This window comes from Balaenoptera borealis, assembly GCF_965194805.1.
Source record: "Balaenoptera borealis genome assembly, chromosome: X".
Classification (NCBI taxonomy): Eukaryota; Metazoa; Chordata; class Mammalia; order Artiodactyla; family Balaenopteridae; genus Balaenoptera; species Balaenoptera borealis.
The window spans coordinates 80,084,544-80,109,945 of record NC_138881.1 but is presented as its reverse complement, the minus strand read 5'-3'; the positions used below and the strand labels follow the sequence as shown (position 1 = coordinate 80,109,945).

The 25,402-nt window shown below is 36.7% G+C and overlaps 2 long non-coding RNA genes and 1 pseudogene across 3 annotated transcripts in view; 2 read left to right on the top strand and 1 right to left on the bottom strand.

The window, feature by feature from the left end:
• The window catches only part of LOC309620857, a 1,080,383-nt gene that overhangs the window by 111,018 nt on the left and 943,963 nt on the right, over nt 1-25,402 (top strand). The window lies entirely within an intron of this gene.
• On the bottom strand, nt 1,425-16,771 carry LOC309620845. The gene is made up of 2 exons (XR_014239693.1): nt 5,502-16,771; nt 1,425-5,453 (listed from the first exon to the last, which is right to left on the bottom strand). It is a non-coding gene; the product is annotated as an uncharacterized lncRNA (long non-coding RNA).
• LOC309620700 (THO complex subunit 7 homolog pseudogene) lies at nt 16,936-18,967 on the top strand (annotated as a pseudogene). The gene has a single exon. The product of its transcript is annotated as a THO complex subunit 7 homolog pseudogene (transcript).

The window sequence follows — 25,402 nt, the reverse complement described above, 5'->3', positions numbered from 1 at the left end:
GATATACAGATTGCCAACAAACACATGAAAGGATGCTCAACATCACTAATCATTAGAGAAATGCAAATCAAAACTACAACGAGACATCACCTCACACTGGTCAGAATGGCCATCATCAAAAAATCTACAAGCAATAAATGCTGGAGAGGGTGTGGAGAAAAGGGAACCCTCTTGCACTGTTGGTGGGAATGTAAATTGATATAGCCACTATGGGGAACAGTATGGAGGTTCCTTAAAAAACTAAAAATAGAACTACCATACGACCCAGCAATCCCACTACTGGGCATATACCCTGAGAAAACCATAATTCAAAAAGAGTCATGTAACACAATGTTCATTGCAGCACTATTTACAATTTTCCTTTTTTAAAGGCCTCACAGAAATTCACCAAACTCATGAAAGTAAATAAATTGTGACTGGACCCACAACATGAAGGGAAAGGATCACCTACTTAGAACACTTGGAAAAAAGTTTGCAATGGTCACAAATCCACTGGAAATTTCAGATCATTTGTATATTTGTACGTGATTCTGATGTGCTTTGTTTGATAAACTTAGTGTGAAATTTCTTCTCACAGGAGAAATCAAGGATAGGACAGGTGGTGCTTCTACCGAACAAGGGTTCATTCATACAAGGTAGATATTGTGAATGATGTAATTGTGTATCCTTCTTTAAGTCCCTTGACTGACAGAGCCAAAATTGTGGCTCACTTTTTCCATTATATAGGACTTCATGAATGTTTTTCCTGGCTAACTTGACACACTGAACTCCCTCCTACTTTACAGCTTTAATTTTCCTTTGCCTTATGTCCCCACTTAATTATAATTTATTACATGTTACTGTATTATATACATCTTTGAACTGCTATGCTGCCTTATAAGTTTTTTGGAACAAGGCATGGTAGGGAGGTGAGGGCGGAGTTGTGGGGAGAGGGGGACAGACAGAGGGAGGGAGAGGGAAAGAGAGAATATGAGAGACAGAGAATAATTGATTGTGTGAAAGCGGCCTGGCTGATCTATACAACTATCTCGGTGGTGAATTCAAATTGCTGACAAGCACACATGATAGCAATAAGACTGAAAAAATAAAAACACCGAATCAGGCCCACTGCTGTCCAACCTGCCACCTAAGTCAGCTGCAGGTTCTTGAGATAAAACCCAAATCTTGGACCATATTTCATGTACTGTAGTTAGATTCACCCCACCACCTCCCCTGCTACATTGATTGTTGTTGCTTTAAACCCTTAATTACTCAGACTCCTCAGTTAACTGGAATTGGTCTTCATTTTTAGGGAAAATGGAAGATAAGAAGAAAGTAAGCTGATTTCCATGATTTGCTTCTTAAAACTTAGCTTCTGCTATATGGTCTTGTGTGTGTTGCCGTCAACCCATTGTTCGTGCCATCCTTGAGCTCTGTATTTAGAATTTTCTCTGCTTGGAATACACTACTCCCTCATTCAGTACATTGGCAAACTACTAATCTTTCAAGCCTTAGCTCAAGTATCCTCTCTGGAAATCTTTATGAATCATCTTCAAGCTGGGTTGGATACCTGCCTAAGTACTACCATAAGATCTTGTGCCCACTTCTCTTGGCCCACACTGTATTTAAATCTATGTCTGTCCTTCTACTAGAATCTGAGCAACCCGAGAGGGGAAAAAAGTGTGTCTTATTTATTCATTGTTGTGTCCCCAGCACCTTCCATTGTATGTCCTTCTAACAGGTATTCAGTTAAATGAATTAATGGAATAATTGTCTGTATACTTTGTTTGGCAGTCTAAATGACCAGAGGCTCACATGATCTAAGCACGCTTAGAAAATGATGCTCTCTTTGACCATTTTATGATTTGGTTTATTTTGAAATGGAAACAGCCAGAATCTCACCTCTAAATATATGTCTATATGCCTCATTTAGTGATTGGGCAGCTGAGAAAATCCCGTGATAGCCCTTCGTTGTTAGGGCTTACAAGGGCATTCTTCAGTGGGTGACAGCTGTCCCACAGAGCACCTGCCTTTAGCCTATCTTCACTAAACCCAGAATGACTAGGTAATTTTCCCTCCGGTGTCTGCCCACATTGAAAAACCCTCAGAAATTGTTTTCAACCCTGTGGAGGCAGTTAAACTCTTCAGTTGGTAAGGACACAACCCAATTATAGAGAGAACTGCTAAATCTTTTAGATAAAATCAGTAATGCAGAGACTAAGGCACTGGGTGCTTGGATTTTGCACTGTACTCCAGATGAATTTCTTGTTATTCTTAATACAGTGTTATCAGATCCATTTCTGAAATGCAAATGTCATGAGTGACCTGATGTGCCAAGTCCTTTAGTATCACCAATTTTAAATGGAATTAAAGTTAGAATCTAAAGCTTTAAATCGCTCATGCAAATAGACTAAAAAAGGCCCTCATTAATTTAAAGCTAGTTCAAATAGTCCAGGTGTCAGAGTTCATCTGCTTGGTGAATTTCATAAAACACTTGTCATTCACCATGGTCAAATAATTATACTGCTAGAAAATAATTTTTTTCTGAACATGTGGCAGAGAAAATTATTGCACAGGAGGGGGTTAATGAAATTGTCTTCCAGTGGAGTAAATAATCGAGGGGCAGAGAGCTGGGTATTAGGTTGATTAGAGGCTTGGTGCCCTAAATTATGCCTTGTTACAGGTAGGGCATCGACACATTTTAAGTGGAAACAGATGACTTAAATTTAAGCAACACCGCACACCTAATATTTTGATGACTGAATTTGTGTCGTTTTTCTCTTAAATTTTGTGATTAAAGCTGTAAATTGTAGTACCACTTAAACACTTTCTTTCTAATCCTGTCATAATCTATCCACTGTGATATGAGGGACAACTTTTTAGAGACATTTATAAAAACACCATGACATATTCTGTGAAGACCATATTTTTCAATTATGTATTTCATAATTTTCAAAACCAGAGTGAAAAAAGTATGTAATTCAATTATAATTGAATGTAAAATTCCACATAAAATTATTTAAGACTCAGAAAGTAGAGAGTCACATATTTTAGAGCTTAAATGAACTTAGAAGTCCTCTAATATGCCGTCCCCTCCCCCTATTTTATAGTTGAGAAATTGGAAAGTAAGAGAAGGTAAATGCCATTCACCAAGTCACACAGCTTGCTGGTCCCAAACAGGCAGTCATGTGATAAACTTTTCTTTCTTGACGCATACTTTTATTTCTTTCTTTGCTTTTTTATATATTTTTTTAAGTACCATTCTTCTAGCCCTCTATTAATGGGGAGGCCCTAAAGCACAAGGGTAATATCAGTGAATAAATGCAGTGTCAAAATACATATTTGATTTATAGTATCAGTACAGTATTAAAATGAAAATTTTAAAGGTCCTTGGATTATGTCTGGAGAGAAGAGCAACTTGAAGGATGCTTTAATATCTGTCCTATAATCTCCAAAGGTGTTTTAACTTGAAGAAGAGTAAGCAGTTGTTTTCATATTTTATTGGGGATATAAGTGTTTTCAAGGAAATTAAAATCAACATCAGTATGGAAAATTAAGATAAGATGTGAAAGATTTGCTGATAGTGAGTTATTAAATATTACAATGAGTTAGTAAAAGAAGATACGTAACTGAGGGACTCATATTCAAGGAAATATTTTATCTATTTGGGATAAATCTCTCTACATATGTCACTGAAATAGTATTTTTTTCATATACCTACATAGAGAAAAAACTGACTGAACAATGGTTTGTACTAAACATTTAACAAATAAATGAAATTGTTTTAGTGTTTTTATGAAAATAAAATCGTATTCTGTGACTTCAGGGGCCAATTAGAGAGTTAAAGGAGAGAGCATGACATAGCAAAGCAAATATGGGCTTTTGTGAGAGGCAGACCTGTGTTTGATATCTGGCTTGGATAAATAATACTTCTACAATCATGGGCAAGTCATTTAACCACTCTTGAATGGAGTGTCTCATCTGTAAAATGGAGGTAATAATGCCAACGGTGTGTTGTCTTCAGGTTTAACACTAATGCATGTAAAGTACTTGGTTCATTGTAAATGATCAATAATTGGTAAATATCATTATTTGAGAAGCAATAGGAGCTATGGTTTAAAAGGATGAAACTCCGTGAATGCCAGTGGTTCAAAGGAAATATAACATCAGGAGATTCTGTCTTGGGGGAAGGGACGAAGGGTAGGACTGTAACAGAGAAGAGAAGCCACTAGTTAAGCTGAATAGCTACAGAACAACTCATTCATTCAACACATATTTATTGAGTTCCTACTCAAATAGTGGTATACATTGTTCTAAGTCCTAGGGATTCAGCAGTGAACAGACAGAAAATTGTCAAATTAGCAAAGAGGCGATCTACAAGGCATTTTTCTTGATCTTCTTTTTTCAGTGTTGGTAAGTTGTGTAATTGGTAGTTTTATTAAGAGATATCTATTTAGAGGAAAACATTTTTCAAAATAGGAGCCTGTGTTTTTATGTTTGAAAGTTAATTAGATATCCCTGAAATGACCAAATTCTCTTGGCTATTATTCCAGAAAAAGTTACCTCCACCATCTCATGGCAAGTACCCTAAATTTTAATAAGATAGTAACTAGAGTGAGTCATCCTTGTATTGATATATTCAACAAATTATATGTTTTAAGTGCCTTCCAAGGTCCAGGCTGGATTTATAGTGATGAACAAAGAGAAATAATTAGTATTTTACAGTGTATTTTGGGAAATAAACATTAACACATTAAATATAAGAAGTGTAAATTTTATGAAATTACGTGAAGGAAGAAAATCAAAGTCTATGAGAAAGAATAACAAGCAGGCGCTGATTTTATAGTGCAGTGGTGAGCAAAGTCCTCTCTGAGGAAGTGCTATTTAAACCGAGAATTGAAGGATGAATAGGAGTTAGCTAAGCAGAGAGAGCGAGAGAGAGATTGAGAGTGTCTGTGCCCTGTGGGGTAGGATGGTGGTGGTGGGCATATTCTGGGAGAGGGAACATATGAGTGCAGGAAAAAATAACTGGTTTGAAGAACTCAAAGAAAATGAGCATTTTAGGCAGTACCAGAAGAACAAAGCTGGCCTATCAACACAACTTCAGGAACATGAACAACATATTCTCTCTAACTTTAAAATTTGAGGAAACAGCTCTTTAGTCAAGCTCTTCCTGAAATTTAGATGTTGGGTAGGCCCATTCTCTATCTTATGCCTCTTCATATTAGTGTAGGTCATGCAGTGCCCTGTACCTAAATTATACCTGAACGGTATGATGTTGAAATGAACTATTCCCACACATGCAAAACACTTCCAACTGCTTTCCCCCTCATACCGTGTTGTTGCAGCAAATATTTGAGAAATTGGAGAGTTTCTCTCATTTCTCTCTTATAACGACTAGCTTGACTGTGCCCCTTAGACTTTTCAAAAGAATATACTTGAGAAAAGTAGGTATTTTATCCTAGTAGCAACTCCTACCAACACACACACACACACACACACAAACACACACACACACACACACACACACACACACACACACACACACACACACACACTTTATTTTTACTGTGACATAGTAGGAGACCCGTGAAACAAACTAGACCTGTTCAGGGGTCACTTTCTGAATGTGGCCTCTAAAAGGGTATCTTGGATTTGTGACAATGGATCACAAAAAATGGACTACACAAACAGAAATATAATTTTTAAACTAAACTGATCACTTGATGGAGGGATTGGGCATGAGGAGAGGGAAGGTGTCGGGGACGGTGTAATAAGACTTTTTAACATCAGCTAAAGCCTTGATTATGAAAATTGGTGTGAGGGTAAGGGGCAAATGAAGGTCTCACCAATTTCACAGCCCAGAATGCTGACCTATTTTTATTTTTAGGTTAAAGCTGTTTAAAAGCTATTTGAGAAGACTGGAGTAATATATTATCCAACAAAACTTGAGAAAAATGTGACAGTGAACGGATAAGGCACTTAGATAATAAGATGTAGGGAGAGGTATAGCGCCTTATTAGTTATTCTTCAGGAGACCTTTCCCTTTTGACTGATGGGGCAAATTGGGGAAATTGTACTCTGTTTAATATCTATTCACTATGCTCTATGCGTAAAGCTTTTATGCCTATTATTCTGCAGTCTAATTTCATTAAAATTTTATTTGGCTATCTACTATGAAACACCTGGCCTTTCTGTTGAGCCTGGCTCTAGACTAGAAAAAGTAAAAAGACAAATCTAATATGCCAAAAAGGAAAACCTGCAGAACTATGTGGCTGGGGCAGGGTGGGGGGAGGGGGAGTCAGCTGTAGATGATACACACCTGGTGTAAACCTGGAAGCTTATGAGATGCAGCAGTTATAAAGCAACATGTCAAACCTTTAGAAGCATCATCACCACTCCCTGAAACCCAACCCCCTTCCATAAGCTTAATTCACCGCTGGAATATGTAATGCTTGATACTTATTTCTGCTCTTCTTCATTCCTTAAGACCTTTAAGAATTACCAAATTGCTAAATATATATATATATACATATATACATATATATATGTGTGTGTGTGTGTATATATATATATGTATATATATATAAAGCCTTATACCAAAACATCTCCAAGGGTAGGTCAAACAAACATTTCCCAGAACATGTAAATCTGTTTGAAGGAGTTAACCTAATCATCAGTATGTCTGTCAGACCTCAAGGAAAGTGATAAGTAAATCAAGTAATTCCATGAAATACGGACTTTTACTTTGCTGGCTTGACCTTCCTCTTTGCTGTTTAACCTTTCTACCCTTCAAAACTCAAAGAATGTGTGTGCAATTAAGGTTCTTGTAAAGTTCTTTTCTGTTGCATCAAGCAGGACTAGTGCATTATGATCCTTCCAACAATAATGATTGGAAGTAAGACAGTGGGATGAAATTAGAAAACAATATTGCTGATCTTGAACATTTGGTTATTTCACAGATGCTATCATTAAATCATGGATATCAGGAGTGCTTTAAATAAATTGACAAAAGATGTTATAGAAAAAAAACAAAAGAGAAAACTTAATTGGGGAACGTTTTACACAGCATATTTATATTTCCTGGAATATAAAAATGTGTTGCTGTGCATTGTAGCTTGGCAGTGTTTACTTACATTTTGTTGCTGTTTAATGTTTTTGAATGTAGTCTTAAGAAGACGAACAGGAATGCCTTGCTTTATTACAATTATATATATACAAGTGTGGGTTTGCTACATTCACAGTCCTGCCAAAAATATAGTGTATTGTGTGTCTTTATGTTCTGAATATTTGGAGTGAACAAGGAAAGAAAGAATACGTGAACATGATTCAGTCACCGCTTTCTGAAACTTACCTTAGATTTGCCATAAGGGCAAACCACAGTTCTTGATTTGAGGCAGAACACACTGAGTCCTAGCCCACAACCAAATGGGTGCTTCAGCGTGCTGCCTCACATTATTTTGGAGAAATCGATGTCTGTGAGATCTGATTCCTATGGGACAGTAGAAAAGTCATTTCATATATATTAGAGAGCAACTATGGTAGTTTATTTTGAAAACGGGGAACAATGGACAGTTGTAAGTTCTTAGAAATACAAACTATTTTTATTCCTAAATCACTGACTTTCTAAACAGAAAGACAGCAGAGACTGGAGAGTCAGATGGTCCTGGGTGCAAATTCAAGATTTACCATATACTAGCTGTGTGATCTTCAGTGGATTACTTGACTGTTATGAGCTGAATTATGAATCTTCCTCCCCAAATTCATATGTTGAAGTGCTAACCCCCTGTACCTGAGAATGTGACTATATTTGGAGATAGGGTCTTTAAAGAGGTAATTAAGTTAAAATGAAGTCATTAGGGTGGGCTCTCATCCAGTCTGAGTGGTATCCTCACAGAAAGAGGAAATGTAAACACAGGTATGTACAGAGGGAAGACCATGTGAAGACAGGGAGAGGATGGCCATCTGCAAGCCAAAGTGAGAGGCCTCAGAAGACGTCAAACATGCTGACACCTTCATCTTGAAGTTCTAGCCTCCAGAGGTGTGAGAAAATACATTTCGGTTGTTTAGGCCACCCCATCTGTGGTACTTTGTTAGGGCAGCCCTAGCAAAGTAATATACATTGGATCCTTGTGAGTTTCAATATTCACATTAATTAAGGATTGTAAAGCACCTGGCCCACTTTAGACACTCAATGAATTCTGGTTCTTTTGTCATTATGTTTCATAGACACGATCTTTTTTCTTATTTTTTTCTCTGTTCAAAGTGGATGATATGCTTAATGGTAATAAGTCTGTGAGACTGTTCTTTGAAAATCATAAAAGAAACTACGACTCAGGACATATGCACTGAAATTGGGTTGTTAGAACCAAATATCCTTGATCTTCTACAGGGCTTGCTCTTAACCTTTTGATTGCCAGTTTACTGGATTGCTCCAGAACTCAATGGAGCAAACTCCCTAATGGTATAGAACTGTTTCATAAGTTAGCAAATTATAGTTGGGAAAATTACAAGTGCTTGAGACTTGAAATACAGATTATTAGGACAAAAACAAACCGTTTATCATATAGTAAAAACCATTCCATATCTTTCATTTTAGCTTGGTACAGGTTGAGGAGATGGTAAGAAAAAAAAGGTTCTGCTTTTTGCATCCTCCGTTTAGCCCGAAGAAACCACTACTTTGTCATCATACTAAGAAAAATAAGCTTTTGGTACTCAATTAGTTGGCTAAGTAGAAGACCAGATATAGAATCCAGTCAACTTCAATAATTTTCCACAGTGCAAGAAAAAGGACAGAAATCTGGGCAGGTCAGAAGAAACTCAAGAAAAAGTCTGATATTAGTTGTATCACAACACTGATATATGATATTACAAAGGCCTTTTATCAGATATAATGCTTTGAGAGCCAACTCATTCCTATTTGAGTTCTATGTTGGTAATAATTTCTTATGGAAGATGTTTTATAGTTTTGATCTATCTAAATTTAGTTAAATGAAGAGAAAAAGAAGGCCAGTATGCTACAAAAAAAGTCAGATTATCTTTTTAAAAAATTTTTATCTTATTGAAGTATAGTTGATTTACAATGTTGTGTTAGTTTCCGGTGTACAGCACAGTGATTGTTATATATATATATATTCATTTTCAGATTCCTTTCCATAATAGGTTATTACAAGATATTGAGTATAGTTCCCTGTGCTATACGGTAGGTCCTTGTTGTTTATTTTATGTATAGTAGTGTGTATGTATAAATTCCAACTATAGTTCCCTGTGCTATACAGTAGGTCCTTGTTGTTTATTTTATATATAGTAGTGTGTATGTATAAATCCCAACCTCCTAATTTATCCGGCACCCCCCTCCCCCTTAGTAAAGAGTTCCTAACAGTACCCAGCACAGTGTTTTGCACTGAGTGGACTACCAATAAATTATTGTGTAAAGAAAAAGGAGGGAAAAATAGAGGTAGCAGAGTTTCAAAGGGGTTTGCCTGACAAATTCATGTACACTGACCTCATATTCATACTCTCTTTAGGCCATTTAGCTGTAGATCCTGGAATCTGAAATGGAGGGGCTCAGTTGTTGTTGTTGATAGTCTGAAGATCAGTTTAGGAAAATATATTCACCTGCAGGATCAACAGAAGCCAGAGTATTAGGCAGTCTATAATCAATAAGTTTGGCTGGTTAATAAAATGAAGGAACAAAGCTTTCACATCCACACAATCTCGGAATGTGCGGGGAAGTATAAATACAGTAAATGTTTTTTTTTTTTGAAAAAAAATTGTGATTATCTGTTTGGTGTATTTGTTTAGTGTTGCACTTATTTATTTTTTAAAATGGGATAAAGACCTCTCTAATACTAAATATCATAGGCTTTCTGCAGCATAAGATAACTGCCCTCCTTTCCTACATAGTGTGATCCCTCTTTTCACATTATTTAGATAAAAGTAGATTATATTGAATTGAATTGTAGCAGGTGTTGCTGACAGGTTCTGACCTTTTGACTCAAACTTTTCTATTATGCTTTTTTTTTTTTGCTGTCATGTGGATGTTCTTTTTTCTTTCATGATGCTTCAAGACTCAGCTACTGCTTTATGATATTTAATTCATATTCTTTAAAAATATGTTCCTTCCTATGAACAAAAGACTCAAATATGTGGAGTCATCTATATAATATTAATTACAATTTTTAGTCCTCGCCTTTTTTTATTTAAGAAAATACACATATACAAGTCACTTTGGGGGTTATATTTTTGGAAGATATTTTACTGAGAGAAATATAAGTATTTTCAACTTTTCATAAAAATAGAAATGTAATCTCTCTCCTCCCCTAATGCACACTATTGTTTGGGTTGGAGTGAACAACTTGTTTCAGCTTAAAATACCTTTATTGGGAAAATAAGCTAAAAAGAAAAATATTAGTTGCTTTGAAATATATCCTTTTCAAACATGGCTTTATTTTATTTACAGGGTACTGTTTTTTCTTTTACGTTCAACTTTAGTCTTAATTTCTACCACCTATAGGAAAAGAAAGCATCCTGGTGGTAATTATTTGACATCAATTTCATAGCTTCACATTGTGATTGGTCTTTTTGATGACATGGATGATAGTGGGCACACATTGAAAGATAAATTCACAGAAGATAAATGACTTGAGTTTTATCTATATACACAAACTATACCAGTTGAAGGTTAAAAGGCAACCAAGCAGCTCCACTAAACCAAATTACCATTCTGACTCATTTTTTCACTAACTTGTACAATTTCTTTAACCTTATTGAAATCGCCAAATCAATCATGCTTTGGCATCATGTAGACACAGTCATAAAATATTTTCCTGGAGAAATGAGACCATTTTAATAGCTTCATTTTTTCCCCCTTCAGTAAAAAGCACTCATTTGGACTGTGAAAGAAACATCTTCCTCTTATAAATCCTTCAGAATTCAAAATATTAGAACATTCAACTGTCACAATGTCACTTCCATCTACACCTTTCACTATTGTAGTGATTCTTATTGCCAAGTAAAGATTAGCACTAGATACTCTATAGAATTATTTTTTTCAGGTTTTTTGTGAATGTAGAAGGATATTTTCAAGTGTATTTTTGCAGAATTATATTGCAGTAAGACCTAAGAGGTATTTAGTAACTGTCTTCAAGAATTTGGTGTATATTTTCTTGAACAGCCAGTCTGAAAAGATACTATTGTATTACGTTGAGGTAGTTAAAAGCAAAGACACTGATGCCTTATCAATTCTGAAAATAAACAATTATGTATACTAAATAGAATTGTTAAATTTTAATTGAAAAAATAAAACTATTGGAATAGCTTTTTAAATCACTTCATCAGAGTAAGAAATTAATTTGATTCATGAATAAAAGATTTCCAAACCAATTACTGTAAAAAGTAGCTGCCTCTAGTGCAGCAATAGCTTGAAAAAATGACTTTTATTTGAAATTTCAGAATAATGAAATATTGATGAAATTACCATTATTAATATGTCCAAAAGAAGTAATGCTATTTACCTGTAACAAAAACCAAAGTTCTTATAAATTGTAAATACATCAGATAGCAGTAAAGAGCACAAGCTTTAGGTTTCACAGGCTTGGACCAAAATCTTGGTTCTACCACTTATTAACTGTGCAGAAGTTGCTTTCTCTCTTTGATCCTCGGTTTCCTTGTCTGTGAAATAAGGATAATAGTTTCCATTTTATTTTTTTTTAATTAATTTTATTTTTGGCTGCATTGGGTCTTCGTTGCTGCGCGCGGGCTTTCTCTAGTTGTGGCAAGTGGGGGCTACTCTTGTTGCATTGCGTGGGCTTCTCATTGTGGTGGCTTCTCTTGTGGAGCACGGGCTCTAGGCACACGGGCTTCAGTAGTTGCTGCACGTGGGCTTAGTAGTTGTGGCTCACAGGCTCTAGAGTGCAGGCTCAGTAGTTGTGGCACACGGGCTTAGTTGCTCTGTGGCATGTGGGATCTTCCCAGACCAGGGATCGAACCCATGTCCCCAGCATTGGCAGGCGGATTCTTAACCACTGCGCCACCAGAGAAGTCCCCAATAATTTCCATTTTAAAATATTGTAAGCAATTATGTATATTATGAAAAGGTGTGTATATGTTAGGTTCCTGATTAAGAGTTCAATAAATATTAGATATTATTACAAGCACCATAGTTGTTTACTTGTCTTCTTCAAATTTATATTAATATAAAGATATATAGTTTATAAAGTAGAATGGAAAATCCATATGAATTTTAAAGATAAGAGGTGTCTCTGTGTATGTGTGTGTGTATGTGTGTGTTGGTCCGTGTCCTTATGGATGTCTATTTTAGGCTATACCCCTTAGATTACTAGGGACAGGAGTTTACTTTCCTTGTTGTTAAGGATATGTTGATGGAATAAATTTTGTCATTCATAGGTCTGAATTTAACAAGTTTGGATAAAATATTAGTTGATTTTTGGATATAGAGCATCCACTCACTCTTCCTAAATGCAACCCAATTTCCTTTTGAGGAATTACCTCTTCCCTACAGTTTGGTGGTACTTTAATTGGGCCTCTCTTTTCCTAAATAAAGGGTAACTATAACCCAAGCTGGACAAGTCAGAAACTCCATTCCTGGAACTAAAATTTTTAACGGAGGGTAACAGAAATGAAAATGAGCTGACATTCATTCACTCCTAACAGTGGTGAGGCACTGACTAGATTGTTTCTGCAGTCTGCTTCCAAGCTCCTTTGTTTCCAGTTCTTTCCAAGATTAGATCTCCAGTCTCCTGTTATCCTGCTCTCTTTTTAAAAAAAATTCTTTTGCCTAAATTACACAGAGCGATATTATGTTACTTGTGATCAAATAATTGTAACTGATAGAGGATAATAGCTAGATTACAAATGGAAGGGACTGTGCTTTTCCGATGTTGGCTGTTGTTGCTGTGGCTCGCCATGGTGTCACTCACCAGCAGGGTGTTTCTAACTTAGTTACTAGAACTTAAGCACAGTGCCTGGCACATAGAAGGACTCAATAAAGTTTAACTGATGAATTGCCCTGAAAGCAAAGGAACTAACTTCTAAAGGTGGTTTTGTCACTTCAGCACAGTATAGCATATATGTGCATGCACGCACATGTGTGTTTGGTGTGGGCAGCTCTGCACGTAGGTTCTCTGCATGGACTCCAGCACTATTCTGAATTATATTCAGGTGAATTTGATGTTCAACAACCCTATTTTCCATTACTTCCCAATACCAGCGCCCTGTTTCAGTGATGTCATTCTTCTCATCGTTCCCCAAACACACCCTTCTCATTCACAGGTCCAAGTTAAGACATGCAATTTCCTATACTGATCTCTTCTACCTCTTGAATAAAATAAGCAGAAGAGTTGTCATGTGTATCAGCGTAGCAGAACACTTAAGCGATAGAACTCTAGAACCAGTGTACCCAAGGTTCAAATCCCGATTCTATATCATTTATTAGCTTTTTGACTTTGGACAAGTTCCTTAACCTTGCAATGACTGTTACCGCATCTGTAAAACAGGGCTAATAATGGTGCCTAATTCATTTTTTGGGGGGTAGGTGTAAAGTTAATATTTACAAAGGACTTACCTAGTGCTTGACACAGTGTTGTAGACATTACACAGTGCTTGACACAGTGTTGTAGACATTACAACTGTTCAGCAATATTTGGTTCCCTTCCACCTCTGGGCATAGATGAGGATCACAGTTCTCTGCTGTTGCTCACACCACCACTGCCACCTTTAAGTTGACCTCCTGACTTGCTCTGACAGGCAAGAAGAAGTGCCCTAAGACATTCTAGAATTCTAGTCATCTTGTCGAGGATATCTGTTCTGGAAAGTCACCTAGACCTGCAGTAGCCTTTTAATGGGTTACGTCACAGTGTCAACTAGCCTATCCAGGTGAATATGCATACTACTATACTACAGTACTATGAAACTGTTAGTTGATTTTGCTATATAGTCACCTATTCTGTCAGTCACTTCTGTAAGTTCATATATTTTTAGGTTTGTATCTTATATCTTCCCAACAAAGTGTTAGAGGGGAGATATCATAGCTTACGGTATCTTCTGTTATCCTTCCCCAGTGCCTAATACCATGAGTACAAGGCACCCTGTGAATATTAATCAAATGAAGAAGCTATTTCAGTATTCTAGCTCTAAAGGAGAATTTGTAGTTTCCCCATGGGATCTTTTAAAAAGGATGATAACAACTTATCGGAGAGGATTGTAGCAGGTATGTATAAATGCATAATCTCCAAAATCTTTCTCTCAGTCTCAGTTTCTGTATCCACTAGGGATCTGAGCCAGAAACCTAAAAGTCATACTTGACTCCTGCCTCTTCTTCGTCTCCCACATCCAGTCTCCAAGTCCTGTCATTTCTACTTCCCAAATATTTCTCAAGTTTCTCGCTCTCCATTTCCTTAGCAAATATTCTAGTTCTTTTCACCATAATTTATTTTATGAAAAATTGAAGCAGCCTCCTAACTGTTCTGATTTCTAGTCTTGCCCCCTCCCATCTATTTTGTTTTCTTCATCCAGAGTGAACATTTTACAAAACACACATCTGATCATGTCACTTGCCTGCTTATCATGGGTCTCCAATTGCCTTCGTGATAAATTCCAGATTCTCTAATTTGGCAAATAATGTCCTCCACGATCTCCTAATCTTTTTATCATGATTCCCCCTCATTACTCCTCTCAAGCACTATGCTTCAGCCACATAAAATTATTCACAGTTCTTAAACCCTATTTTTCTCTTTACTCTAGGTCTTCTTATAATTTTCCTTTAGGCTGGAACAGTCTTCCTGTTCCCACTTTGCTTAATTAACTCCTGTTTGTCCTTCAGGTCTCAGCTAAGATGACCATCTCCTCTGGGAAGTCTTGCAGACTGCCCCAGAACTGTTCATCCATAGGACCACATTGACTTGTGGTCAGACACATACGGGTTTGAGTATCAGCTTTGCCAGTTATTTGAGGAGTGACCTTGGGCAAATTACATGGTACATCGTGATAATAATAGTATCTTCCTTGTGTGATTAGGATCAGAGGCTTTTAGCACATTGCTTAGAACATAGTAAATGCTTTATAAATGCTAGCTTCCTTTGTTGTTGCCTCACTTAACACACTGTCCCCCAGAGTCTTAAGTGAACCATCGCACTTTCAGGTCTGAGAAACAAGTTTCTCCTCTTTCCACCTTTTTTAAATGAATGAAAGCAACCCTAGTTTTTAGTGACAAATGGAGAGTTAAAGTCTGTTTCTCCTAATACTACTGAAGTTCTCCCTTAGTGCCTTTGGGAAAATGTTTAGTGAATCAGAATGAGAAGAACTTTGAATAAAATTTTCCAAAAATATAACTATTATCTTCAACTCTTAAATTTTGAAGGGCTTAGATCATTGTATCTCCTAATCATAGGGATGCCATTTAAATAGTGAAGGCATTCTGTTTCTTATGCAGGGATGTTAGGATGCTGTGCTGAGTGATTGCCTTGGTGCATTTCCTGGGTTGTCTGTTCTTTAAAGAATAATTCCCCTGTGCAAATCTACAGAGGCTCTGTTTACTGGGTCTTTAGAAACCATCTGGTGGATCAACACTCAGGAAAAGTCTGTATCTAAATGAGTCAAGGATGTTTGTCTTACTTTTAGAGATTGAAAATGGAAGGGAATTCCTTTTAAGATATACTCCCTTTGCTAAAAGTTAAGCACATCTCCCCAGTGTGCTAGTTCTTTCTAGTTTCCATGTAATGAATAACTTTAATAGTGGAAGTGAGTTATTAAAATTGTCCTATGCTCTCAGCCTTCTGAAGATGACATCATATAAATTCTTTTGGTTGTTTACCATCCAAAAGTTCTTCTCTGAGTATAATCATGTGATTCAATACTAGAGAACAAAAGTCATATTTGTATACATGTGTAGCATTGCTTGCTTTTTAAAGAACTTTAAAGATTCTTATTATAGTATTTCATCATTAATCTCTCATAAAATAAGTGTGATTAATGGCATTGGGAAAGGATGAGGTGATAAAAGGAGGAAGGTTATAAATAAGTGGGATATTCCTAGAGTTCTGAGACTCAAATTTCTTCTATATGCAATGTATCCTCTTTCCAAACTTATTCTCAATGTAGATATGATGCTTGGCATAGATATGAAGAATAGTGATGCAGACTGACTCTCTCTCTCTCAGAAGAGAAATTCAGGCTTTATTGACTGATTTGAAATCAGCAAGAGCCTATTAGTGAACCCCTTTCCCCCATCTGGGGAGAAGAAGTAGTTTCTCTAAATTGTTCCTATTCAATCTGTGTCTCACAGCCCTACTAAGTGGGAGCAAACCTCAGAGATCCACATTCATATTACCCAGGTACCAGGAGTGGGTCCCAGCCCCCCACTCAGATTGGGAGTAAAAGAGTTACCCCTACAGAGATGAGGGCTACAGATAGTTCTAGAAGAGAATCTCTATAATCACTATCTGGTAGCCCCTCCATCCACTCCTTCAGCTTCCCTCCAGGCTATATGTTAAACTTATCAAATATAGGTCTTTGAAAATGAGGACTGATTTGCTATTTCCTTAGGAAGGACACAGTTGCCCTATAGAAGCTTTCTCTTTATGTGTAGAGAAGAAGGAAGTCTTTCCTCATTCTTCCTTTAAACAAGCAAACTCTAATATAAAAGCCCGAATAATCCATTTTTGTTTTTTATTGTGGTTCCCAGATCTAGGGAAATTGACTTACAAATAACTGCTGCCAAGAACACCTGAATAAAATACGCTGAATGAGAAAATAGTGAAAATGATTAAATATTGCTTTTTTCCTAGGGATGAAGAATTCTAAGGGCAAAAGTATGGATCTCTCTCTGCTGTCTATCAAACTTCACTAGGGGTGGCGGGGCTCAGGCGGTGGAGCGGGCGGCTGCGGGCGCCGCCGCCTCCTCCTCCGTGGCTGTTTACCCGGCTGCATTGTGGGAGTTTGACCTCCGCCGCCGCCGCCACCGCCACGCACGCCATGGGAACCGTGACTGACGACGAAGTCATACGGAAGCATCTCCTAATTGATGGAGATGGCGCTGGAGATGATCGGAGAATTAATCTGCTAGTGAAAAGTTTCATTAAATGGTGCAACTCTGGATCCCAGGAAGAGGGATACAGCCAGTACCAACATATGCTGAGCACACTGTCCCAATGTGAATTTTCAATGGGCAAAACTTTGCTGGTGTATAATATGAATCTCAGAGAAATGGAAAATTATGAAAAAAATTACAAAAAAATAGAATGTAGCATTGCTGGAGCACATGAAAAAATTGCTGAGTGCAAAAAGCAAATTCTTCAAGCGAAACGAATACGAAAAAATCGCCAAGAATATGATGCATTGGCAAAAGTGATCCAGCGTCATCCAGACAGGCATGAGACATTAAAGGAACTAGAGGCTCTGGGAAAAGAACTAGAGCATCTTTCACATATTAAAGAAAGTGTTGAAGATAAGCTAGAATTGAGAAGGAAACAGTTTCATGTTCTTCTTAGTACCATCCATGAACTTCAGCAAACACTGGAAAATGATGAAAAGCTCTCAGAGGTAGAAGAAGCTCAAGAAACAAGCATGGAAACTGATCCTAAACCATAGACCAACTAATCACTCACCATTCCCAAGAATATTGAAGTAGCAACATGATCTTAGTGTGTTCAGAATTTGTTGTGCTCTTGAGACATTTAAAGTTTTGGCAGTGAACTACGTTGCTTTTAAATTTTAATGCACAGTTCATTCATATTTCTTCACACAAAGGGAGATGACTTCATTATATATTTGTTTCTATTGAAATGCCTTTTTTATACTTAAAAGATAGGAAGCAACATCCAAAAATGTTTAATGAAATATTTTCAAGCCAGATATGTTAGTGCTCATTGGTATTCTAGGTAGTTTTTAACTGGTAACATTGATTTGCTCACAAAATAAGTGGAAGATAGTGAGAAGGTGGCATTTCTAGGATGTACCTGAGAAAATTAGTCAATTTCTGGAAATCGTTACCACTTTTGAAAATGAAGTCCATGAATAGGCTCTCAGGAGGGCTGTGAACTTATGAAATTATGTACAAAATGTTTGTGGTGTATGCTTATTGTGGGAGAGGTTCCATGATATTAAGAATCACTGATATCAGAGGTAATTACAAGATGCAAAGTAAATCAATATGCATTACTTTCTAAAAAAAAAAAAAAACTTCACTAGGACGTGCAGTGAGCTTTAGGCATTATTTCTATCTTCAAGTTCTAAAACCCGCAATATTTATGATTTACCAATAGGTGGCACTATAAGATAAGGAAGATGAATTAGCCCCAAAAGAACAAAAAAGTGTTAGGGAAGATAACGTAAGTAAGGAAAATTCAGAAATAAAAAGGTGATTTCTGTATTTAAATCTTATTCTTCTCCTAGGTAGATAAGGCAAAAATATTTTCTTCTGGAGAAACATTCTAAGATATGAAGAAATATACATTTTCTTTCAGAAATTAACAGTAGTACTTGTCAGTACTGAAGTTCCCTGTACCGAGGGTGATTTACATTTCTACACAGTATTATATCATTTAGAGCTCTGTATGGAATTTCAGCAATTTGGAACATACTGGGCTTTTGAAAATGTGGGACTACCAAATGAACACAGATACACACACACACACACACACACACACACACACACACACACACAGTGTCAAAGATGACCTTGGCATTGGCAGCTCTGGCATTCAAAATGACTTACAAGTTAAGAGATGCAGGTAGGAAAATGTTTTAGGTAGTCATCCATTTCCATAGGACATCTTTTCTTTCCTTTGTAATTTGAGACGAGTTTTTCGAGAGTCAGATTTGTCCCCATTTATATTCTACATCCTCTTTCCTTCTCCACGAATTTATTTACTTGTAATCATCCTTTAACCAGTTGGCTTTGTTGATTTGGTTCACATTATTTGAAGAAATATGTAATCAATAAGATGGAATGTGCTACATATCTTTGAAATTTGTTTCTTGCCTATATTCTTAGCGATAACGCCATTTAACTGAAAAGAATCCGAACAAAACATACTTCACGCTGTGGATGCAGGCAGCTAGCTGCTTATATAACCCAGCACTGATAAACAACTCATTCATGAGGAATACTGATGGAAAAGTAGCCTTAGCTTAAAAACCACTTTGTGATTTTGGTCCTGTGATCTTTCGGCTTATAAGAGAGCTCTCTCTCTCTCTCTCTCTCTCCTTTTTTTTTTTTTTTTTTTTTTTCTTGGTATGGCTTTTCAAATAGCTCCTTTTTTCCTGTTGCATTTGGGAAAATTGGCATGAGAGAAAAAAATTAAAACAACTTAAATAATTAAGTGTTTAACCCTCTTAAACTTCTAAAAATACACTCAGCCTATTTCCTTATATGACTGCACTGTTAAAAGGGGGAAATTTTATCCAGTTTTGGAAAGACATGACAGAATGTTAAGATCTCATATGGTTTTATATTCCCAATCCTTCAGGCACTGGGTCTTTGGAGATTACTTCCTTGGAAACTTGAATTGAGATAAATTGGGGTGACCATTCTAGCTGGTTCCTTTCATCTTGTGCTGCCAATCCTCAGAGGTACCATTCTGCTCTGGGAGCAAGAAAGAAAAGAGAAGCATCTTGTGTGTAAATGGCTTCCCTTTGTCTACTTCTACCCCACATGCCCTGATGCAAGTAGCTGTTTGAGGGCAAGTACTTTGTTTTCTTTTTTAACAGGATTTTTTTTTTAAGTTCTTTATCCTTGGCACTTAACACAGTGTCTGGCACAGAGAAGTGGCTTAGTAAATGACTGATAAATTAAGGTGTAAATGAATGAATAAATGCCTACTCCTCCCTCAGATCAAATTTTTGTTGCAAAGAGCTGATGTTGTATAAGTGGTTCATTGATAGCTGGGGCAGACAAGAAAATAAACTTGGTGCACAGTGAATATTTATTCAACACACATTGCCCTCAAACACATCCAGAAATAGAAATATAAACAGGGCCAGTCCTCAGCAAAATTGTGAATTTCATCAAATTGGCCTTTGCCACTTCATCTTCCCTACCAAGACCCATTTCTCTCCACCTAAGAAACAAAGTGGTGTCATGGAAAGATGCATGGACTTTGTGACCAACAGGTCTGGGTTGGATTCCAGTTGCCACTTGTAGCCTTGAGTAACTTACTTCTCTCCGAACTTTAGTTTCTTTAGTTTCCTCATTTGTAAAAAGAATGAGATTGATACCTATTTTATAAGGTTGCTGAGAGGACTCAGAACCAAAGTGCCTAGTACAGTACCTGGTATACCAATGTTCAATAAATACTGTTCCTTTCCTGTACTTGCTGTTACTTTTCCTCAGCACAACTTCATGAGGTAAGTATTGTTCTCATTGTTACTGTATTAGAGTTGAGGAAATGGAGGCTCAGTGAGGTTAAGTAACTTACCCAACTATGTAGACGTAAAAGACAGAGGAACTGGGATTCAAAGCTCAACTCTCCAGTTTGTGCTTTTAACCACTACACTATATTAACTAGGAATTTTATTTTGCTTTAGCATGAGAAAAGAAAGGCATGACATATTTATTATTATGTTATCTTTGAAACTTGGTGCACATATGTGTGTGTGTGCATGCATGCATGCTTCCACACACACACGTACACACATGCATACACATACACAGTTATATAGCCAGGACAGGAAACAGTATAATGGTTAAAAGTGCAAGTTGTGGAGTGGAGTCACACATCACGTTGTCTGGGTGAAAAACTTGGCTGTTACTTATTAGCTGTGAATTTAGCCAAGTCACTGGCTTTCTGTACCTCTCTACTGTCAGTGTTGCAATGGGGATATTAATGGGTCTCACTTCATAGGGCAATTGTGAGGATTCTGTAAAACACATGTAAAGTACTGTCCCTAGCACATAAGTGCTCAAGAAAAGTTTTAACTATTATTATTGGGAACAGAAATATGAATAATAAATGGTAGATAACCAGGAAAATATTCTCAAAGATATTTCCAAAGAAAGCTTGTGTACATTTTTATAGATAATATCGTAACATTTAATACATGTTATTCTTAGGAAACCTCCCTAAAAATATTCTCTCTACTTTGTTAGGCAGCTACCAACCTAGCCTAAGTTATTGGAAATTCAAGCTAAGTTAGAATATCATTAACATTCTCTAGCTCAACTTCATTGCTAACATCTTTTAACCCAGTAACCTAATGCACATTCCTTGCATAAATTTATTGAGGACAGACTTATGTAAACTAAAATTACATCACATTTGTTTACGGGAGTGTAAGGTAGCCATTAGGCAAACCAGTCTAATTTGGAGAATGTTGAAAGATCAAAAGTTTAGGACTGAGAATAAGTGTGATTCAGCAAAAGTAGAGACTTGCTAGTAAAGACAAGATACTTTAGAAATAACAGACCCATTCATTATGGTTCTTGAACGTTTAAAAAGTTCTGTTTAAGAATATCTAAGCTTCCAGATGATTGTTTGATAAAAGGGAATGGAACATTAAAAAATAAACACAAACATTTAATTAATATAATTATGGATCTATGAATTTTGCAATTAATGGTTCTATGAAAGAACAGACCAGTGAATTCCAAAAGAACAAATATAGAGGGCAAATTTCTGGGCTGTCCATATGGTTTTATAGTGCAATTCCATTATGACTGTGCTGCCAGAAATCACACTTCTAGTCAGGAAGCCTAGAGATAAAACAGTAGAAGCATCTTCATCAGTAATAAATTACTGAGTTAAAAGAACAACTTTTGGGGCTTCCCTGGTGGCGCAGTGCTTGGGAATCTGCCTGCCAATGCAGGGGACACGGGTTCGAGCCCTGGTCTGGGAAGATCCCACATGCCACGGAGCAACTGGGCCCGTGAGCCACAACTACTGAGCCTGCGCGTCTGGAGCCTGTGCTCCGCAACAAGAGAGGCCGCGATAGTGAGAGGCCCGCGCACCGCGATGAAGAGTGGCCCCCGCTTGCCGCAGCTAGAGAAAGCCCTCGCACAGAAACGAAGACCCAACACAGTCAAAAATAAAATAAATAAATAAATAATAAAATTAAAGAAAAAGAAGAACAACTTTTTTGTACACTTCATAGGACAGTTATGAATATTCTACAAAATATATGTAAGTCAAAACTGGATACATGCAATCTAAGTGGGTTAGAGTAAGATGTTGAAGATGGAGAAGGAGTGTTTGAGGGGAGACTTGCTTCTCTTTGCCAAACCCTAAATTAATTAACTCACTCTTTCTTTTAGTTATAAGGCAGAGAGTGATAGATTTAAAAGTCTAAGAGATTGGGATTGACGTATATACACTAATATGTGTAAAATAGATAACTAATAAGAACCTGCTGTATAAAAATAAATAAATAAAATAAAATCGAAAAAAGAAAGTACATCTGCCTGATTCTTTCCATTTTCTATCATCTCCACCCCTCGATGAGCTTTCTTCCAATGATTTTATTGGACAATATTCCTTGAACTTTTATTCTGATCGGAGTTTTGGAGGAGTGCTAGGGGCAGTTTATTATAGAATCTAGCCCTGTAAATTTTATTAGATTAAATAAAAGATCATGACTTGCTCAAGATGACCTGGCTACTTGGGGGCTGAGGTCTTCTGACTCAGCACCCAGTTCTCTTTGCCTAAGTAGAGGATAAATATTAGTAAAGTTTTTGTCACATTATTAATGACTTGACCACAATATTGCTTTTAATAAAAATTCTTCCAACCGCAACACATTATATTTTGTAACAATTTGCATGTTTCCATTTTAAAGAATGTAATAAGGATCACTTAATAATGATTTTGCTTTATTAAAGTTTGATTTATATGCAACCTCCAGAAAAATATCTACAAAGACATGTCAATTTATAGAGAGGTCAGGCCATAAATTCAGTACAAAAAAAAACCTCTAAGAGATAGATATGAATCAAATGAGTTTTTCAAAAAAGCCCTTAGGTTTCCTACTCAAGATAATAGTAAGTATTAATCAGGTAATATCTGTTCTGGTTTCTCAGGATTCTCCTAGTAATTTATCTTTCTTTGAATTACTTCAGAAGTTCAAACACTAAAGACACCTCTGCTATACCCTACTCTCTGTCTTAGGTTGGCAGACAAAGGATTATCTTTGAACTCAACCTAGTCAGTGCTTCCTAGGGAGCAAGGTCATCTTCTTTCCTTTTTGCACATGAGAGTTAATTGACAGTGATATCAGGTACTAACAGCATTCTCTTTCTCACTTGGGGCTTCCTCTGGTCTCTAAGAGAAATATTATGAAGTAAAAGTGTGCAAATATTCTCAGAACAGAGAAGAAGATGTTAAGATTTTGAAGACAATGTTAGGTTTTTTCTCTCATGATTATAATATTAAGCTATCAGTTGTGAGTGAAACAGCTCATTTATGTAGCCTTCTTACTGACAGTTTATTCAGTCCGTCTGTTTTCCCAGAGGAGGAGAGGATTATCACATGGCAAATGGCCATGAAGCCATGGCTTGTAAGTTAGTATTTCCCAAATGTCTCCTGGCACAGAATGGTAAGAACTTTGAAAGAGAGTTCCTGCTTGATGACAGAATAGAGCTGTGAAAACTTGCATTCTGTTTAGTTTTACTCTCTGCTCTTTATCTCTAGAGGACTGGACATTTTACCCACATCAATGCTTTTGAAATATAGAAAATGTCTTCATAATGACAGTTGTTAAAAATGACATTTTAAAAAGGGTACAAATGAACTTATTTACAAAACAGAAGTAGAGTTACAGATGTAGAAAACAAACTTATGGTTACCAGGGGGCAAGGGGGGGAAGGGATAAATTGGGAGATTGAGATTGACATATACACACTACTATATATAAAATAGATAACTAATAAGGACCTACTGTATAACACAGGGAACTGTACTCAATACTCTGTAATGGCCTATATGGGAGAAGAATCTAAAAGAAGAGAGGATATATGTATATGTATAACTGATTCACTTTTCTGTATACCTGAAACTAACACAACATAGTAAAGCAACAATACTCCAATAAAGATTAATAAAAAATTAATTTATTGTATTCCTTTTATCTATATAAGCTGAATATGCCAACATATGAGAACTGTTTATACTGATTCTATATCTTTTAGCCCAAGCTAGTTTATAGGTGCTGTAGCTGTTTTTGGCTGGGAAAACCTTAGATTTTATTGGCCACATGGTTTAACTCATGTCATGAGAGTCAAGCAATGTCTAGGACAAAGTCAATACATTTTTTATACATGTAGAAAATACTAGTATTATTGAATGTTAGTTCTATTATCAGGATATACCCACTCCTCTGTTAAGGTTCCTGCTGGATGAACCTTCTTCTGTTCCTTGCCAAAATATTGTATTTCCACCTCATTTTGCTACCAAGGCCTTCCCCATTCAATTCTATGACTGTTTTGTTAAAGACTGGGGAGCCTCCATGAGTTCATCTATCAAGGTTGTCCATTAAGGGCCTTCCATCACTTTATCCACTTGAGCCAAAAGAGGGAAAGATCCCTATTTGCCCTAGGGGTAGATAGAATAGGAACATGGGGAAATGGTAAAAGAACAGAAGAGAGTGATGACAGAGTGAAGTACAGAGAAAGACAAAGCACCGTTAACAAGACTTGTGTCAAATCTTGAAGTTTACGTTAGAGGGGAGTAATGACTTTTTCCAGCTTCTCTGGATTTGACGAAGAGAGAATTTTCTAGACACACTCCTGGCAATTCTGCACTCCTTTTAATCACTCTGCCCCAGGTGATTTGGAATGACATGTGATTGGTAGACAAGTGGCACGCTTGACTAAGCTCCATCTTTTTCCTTTTTGGGAATAGGCCTGCCTACAGGCCTAATTGTGCTCTGCCCCTTATGGGGAAGGGGGGGGGCTGTCCTGGTTCAGTGACACTGATTCAGCTGCTATGAATCAGTGAATTTGCCTGTCTGATTTCAGGGTTTATTATTAATAAGTCCGCCTGGTTAATAGAACTAAAGCTACATCTTTCAGCTTATATTCCATTAATAATCAAGGTGATATGTTGGTTCTCTACCTCCCTCTCCTATGTTTCATTTTTCAATTTGTTCAGAACCTGGGAAGGGAGCCTTTTGGAGACCTCAAAAGTATGAAAGAAAGCGCGATTAAAAAATCAAATTAATAACAAATTTTATGGTTGCCTTTACAATCACTACATAATTAAAAAAAGAACAGATTCCAATTTTAACTTTACTGTCTGCAAAAAGTGTCAGAAAAATAGCATCTCCTATACGTAAAGTACTTGACAATTCAAATAAATGCTGGTACTGGAATTCTGATCATTCTAATTATTATTTGAGCTTTGTGTTGTGTTGAAATTTCACATATTTTCATAGGTAAATGAAGTACAATAAGGGTATATTTGTTTGAAATATATAT